This window comes from Aphelocoma coerulescens, unplaced genomic scaffold, assembly GCF_041296385.1.
Source record: "Aphelocoma coerulescens isolate FSJ_1873_10779 unplaced genomic scaffold, UR_Acoe_1.0 HiC_scaffold_101, whole genome shotgun sequence".
Taxonomy (NCBI): domain Eukaryota; kingdom Metazoa; phylum Chordata; class Aves; order Passeriformes; family Corvidae; genus Aphelocoma; species Aphelocoma coerulescens.
The window spans coordinates 237,122-241,915 of record NW_027183464.1 but is presented as its reverse complement, the minus strand read 5'-3'; positions in this window follow the sequence as shown (position 1 = coordinate 241,915).

Genomic DNA, 4,794 nt, shown 5'->3' with positions numbered 1-4,794 from the left:
CTCATTGCAGTAAGGGCATGGCTGAAGGATGTTTCCCAGGAGCAACTATGCTGAAGGTGCCAGTTCCAGTCCATGGCTCGCAGGATGCTGCAGCACTGCCATAGGAGAAGGCATTTGGCATGGTGCTAGAGAAGATCCTCGAGCAGCAAAGGCAGGTGTTTGCAGCTCCAGGGAATTCCTAGATGTCAGCAGTGGAAGATCAGGATGAGGAATATCTCCAGGCTTGGGCTACTTGTGGCAAGAGCCTCCATCCCTGCCCGAGCTTGGGTGAGAGTTGCCAGAGCGCAGACGGAGGAAGGCCTTTGGACAGGTGCAAGGTAAGAATGAGGCATGGTCGGCAGTCGTGGTGTAAACAGAAACATTTCTTGCAATCATCCCTACTGTTAGAGTAGTTTCACTTTCCGGTTTGAATAGCGTGAGCCTGGAAAGCCAATAGTCTAAATGTTCAGATGTCTGGTACCCAATAGTAGACATGAACTCAAGTCTCTCATAGAAACATCAGGCTTTTTCCTTAAGCCAAGTGCTGGGAGGGGAATTTCTTCTGCAAAACTACTGTGCTTCTGCTGCTTGTTCCATTTTAGAAAGTTTCCTGCTTTGGCCCTGCCTTGATTGAATAGTCCTTTGTCTTCTAACTAGAAGCTCCAGGTTTTCTTCTTACAAGTTGTCTTTGTTTTCTTTGTCCACAGACAGGAGTCCCTGCTCTCCCAGAGCCCTGTTGATCATCAGAACCTGCTTGTGGCTGAGGATGCAGATGGCCACGAAAGGCCTAGAAGTAAAATCGGCAGCAAGGTCGTGTGCAAGAAGATTTTCCCAGAGAAAAGCATCCTAGGAGCAGCAAGTGTCCTGGAGGTGCCAGTTGCCAGTATATGACTCCTAGGATGCTGTGGCGCTGCCAAAGGTGAAGAGGCTCAGAGAGCTGCCAGACATGATCCTCCAGCTGGAAAGGCAGATGTTTGGAGCTCCAGGGAATTCCCTGACGTCAGCAGTGGAGGAGCAGGATGAGGAAGATGTCCCCGCTTGGGCTACTTGTGGCAAGAGTGTCCAAGGCTCCCAGTGCCTCCGTGAGAGCGGCAGGACTGGAGACGGAGGAAGGCCTTTGGACAGGTGCAAGGTAAGAATGATGCATGGTCCCCAGTTGTGGTGAGTACAGAAACATTTCTTCGAAGCATCTCTAGCTTTTGAAATAGTTTGACATTCCGGTTTGAATTGCGTGAGCCTGGAAAGCCAGTAGTCTAAATGTTCAGATGTCTGCTATCCAATAGTAGACATGAACTCAAGTCTCTCATAGAAACATCAGGCTTTTTCCTTAAGCCAAGTGCTGGGAGGGGAATTTCTTCTGCAAAACTACTGTGCTTCTGCTGCTTGTTCCATTTTAGAAAGTTTCCTCCCTTGGCCCTGCCTTGATTGAATAGTCCTTTCTCTTCTAACTAGAAGCTCCAGGTTTTAATCTTACAAGTTGTCTTTGTTTTCTTTGTCCACAGACAGGAGTCCCTGCTCTCCCAGAGCCATGTCGATCATCAGAAGCTGCTTGTGGCTGCGGATGCAGATGGCCACAAAAGGCCTAGGAGTAAAATCTGGAGCAAGGTCGTGTGCAAGAAGATTTTCCCAGAGAAAAGCATCCTAGGAGCAGCAAGTGTACTGGAGGTGCCAGTTGCCAGTATATGACTCCAAGGATGCTGTGGCGCAGCCAAAGGTGAAGAGGCTCAGAGAGCTGCCAGACACGATCCTCGAGCAGCAAAGGCAGGTGTTTGCAGCTCCAGGGAATTCCCTGCCGTCAGCAGTGGAGGAGCAGGATGAGGAAGATCTCGACGCTTGGGCTACTTGTGGCAAGAGTGTCCAAGGCTCCCAGTGCCTCCGTGGGAGCTGCGGGACTGGAGGCGGAGGAAGGCCTTTGGGCAGGACTGGCTGCTCCCTCAGAGCCGCGGCTCTCAGCAGAACCGTCTCATTGCTGAGGATGCACCTGTCCAGGAAGAGCATTGCAGAGGAGTAGGAGTCCAGCTCATTGCAGTAAGGGAATGGCTGAGGGATGTTTCCCAGGAGCAACTTTGCTGGAGGTGCCAGTTCCAGTCCGTGACTTGCAGGATGCTGCAGCACTGCCATAGGAGAAGGCGTTTTGCATGGTGCTAGAGAAGATCCTCGAGCAGCAAATGCAAGTGTTTGCAGCTCCAGGGAATTCCTAGATGTCAGCAGTGGAAGATCAGGATGAGGAATATCTCCAGGCTTGGGCTACTTGTGGCAAGAGCCTCCATCCCTGCCCGAGCTTGGGTGAGAGTTGCCAGAGCGCAGACGGAGGAAGGCCTTTGGACAGGTGCAAGGTAAGAATGATGCATGGTCGGCAGTCGTGGTGTAAACAGAAACATTTCTTGCAATCATCCCTACTGTTAGAGTAGTTTCACTTTCCGGTTTGAATAGCGTGAGCCTGGAAAGCCAATAGTCTAAGTGTTCAGATGTCTGGTACCCAATAGTAGACATGAACTCATGTCTCTCATAGAAACATCAGGCTTTTTCCTTAAGCCAAGTGCTGGGAGGGGAATTTCTTCTGCAAAACTACTGTGCTTCTGCTGCTTGTTCCATTTTAGAAAGTTTCCTCCCTTGGCCCTGCCTTGATTGAATAGTCCTTTTTCTTCTAACTAGAAGCTCCAGGTTTTCTTCTTAAAAGTTGTCTTTGTTTTCTTTGTCCACAGACAGGAGTCCCTGCTCTCCCAGAGCCATGTCGATCATCAGAAGCTTCTTGTGGCTGAGAATGCAGATGGCCACGAAAGGCCTAGGAGTAAAAACTGGAGCAAGGACGTGTGCAAGAAGATTTTCCTAGAGGAAAGCATCCTAGGAGCAGCAAGTGTCCTGGAGGTGCCAGTTGCCAGTATATGACTCCTAGGATGCTGTGGCGCTGCCAAAGGCAAAGAGGCTCAGAGATCTGCCAGACACGATCCTCCAGCAGGAAAGGCAGATGTTGGGAGCACCAGGGAATTCCCTGACGTCAGCAGTGGAGGAGCAGGATGAGGAAGATGTCCACGCTTGGGCTACTTGTGGCAAGAGTGTCCAAGGCTCCCAGTGCCTCCGTGGGAGCTGCAGGACTGGTGACAGAGGACAACCATTGGGCAGGACTGGCTGCTCCCTCAGAGCTGTGGCTCTCAGCAGAACCGTCTCATTGCTGAGGATGCACCTGTCCAGGAAGAGCATTGCAGAGGAGTAGGAGTCCAGCTCATTGCAGTAAGGGAATGGCTGAGGGATGTTTCCCAGGAGCAACTTTGCTGGAGGTGCCAGTTCCAGTCCGTGGCTCGCAGGATGCTGCAGCACTGCCATAGGAGAAGGGGTTTTGCATGGTGCTAGAGAAGATCCTCGAGCAGCAAAGGCAGGTGTTTGCAGCTCCAGGGAATACCCTGACGTCAGCAGTGGAGTAGCAGGATGAGGAAGATGTCCACGCTTGGGCTACTTGTGGCAAGAGCCTCCATCCCTGCCCTTGCCTGGGTGAGAGTTGCCGGAGCGCAGATGGAGGAAGGCCTTTGGACAGGTGCAAGGTAAGAATGATGCATGGTCGGCAGTCGTGGTGTAAACAGAAACATTTCTTGCAATCATCCCTACTGTTAGAGTAGTTTCACTTTCCGGTTTGAATAGCGTGAGCATGGAAAGCCAATAGTCTAAATGTTCAGATGTCTGGTACCCAATAGTAGACATGAACTCAAGTCTCTCATAGAAACATCAGGCTTTTTCCTTAAGCCAAGTGCTGGGAGGGGAATTTCTTCTGCAAAACTACTGTGCTTCTGCTGCTTGTTCCATTTTAGAAAGTTTCCTCCCTTGGCCCTGCCTTGATTGAATAGTCCTTTCTCTTCTAACTAGAAGCTCCAGGTTTTCTTCTTACAAGTTGTCTTTGTTTTCTTTGTCCACAGACAGGGGTCCCTGTTTTCCCAGAGCCATGTCGATCATCAGAAGCTGCTTGTGGCTGCGGATGCAGATGGCCACGAAAGGCCTAGAAGTAAAAACTGGAGCAATGTCGTGTCCAAGAAGATTTTCCCAGAGAAAAGCATCCTAGGAGCAGAGAGTGTCCTGTAGCTGCCAGTTTCCAGTATATGACTCTCAGGATGCTGTGGCGCTGCCAAAGGCGAAGAGGCTCAGAGAGCTGCCAGACACGATCCTCGAGCAGGAAAGGCAGATTTTAGGAGCTCCAGGGAATTCCCTGACGTCAGCAGTGGAGGAGCAGGATGAGGAAGATGTCCACGCTTGGGCTACTTGTGGCAAGAGTGTCCAAGGCTCCCAGTGCCTCCGTGGGAGCTGCAGGAGTGGAGTCAGAGGAAGGCCTTTGGACAGGACTCGCTGCTCCCTCAGAGCCATGGCTCTCAGCAGAACCGTCTCATTGCTGAGGATGCACCTGTCCAGGAAGAGCCTTGCAGAGGAGTAGGAGTCCAGCTCATTGCAGTAAGGGAATGGCTGAATGATGTTTCCCAGGAGCAACTATGCTGAAGGTGCCAGTTCCAGTCCATGGCTCGCAGGATGCTGCAGCACTGCCATAGGAGAAGGGGTTTGGCATGGTGCTAGAGAAGGTCCTCGAGCAGCAAAGGCAGGTGTTTGCAGCTCCAGGGAATACCCTGACGTCAACAGTGGAGTAGCAGGATGAGGAAGATGTGCACGCTTGGGCTACTTGTGGCAAGAGCCTCTATCCCTGCCCTTGCCTGGGTGAGAGTTGCCAGAGCGCAGACGGAGGAAGGCCTTTGGACAGGTGCAAGGTAAGAATGATGCATGGTCGGCAGTCGTGGTGCGAGCAGAAACATTTCTTGCAATCATCCTTACTGTTAGAGT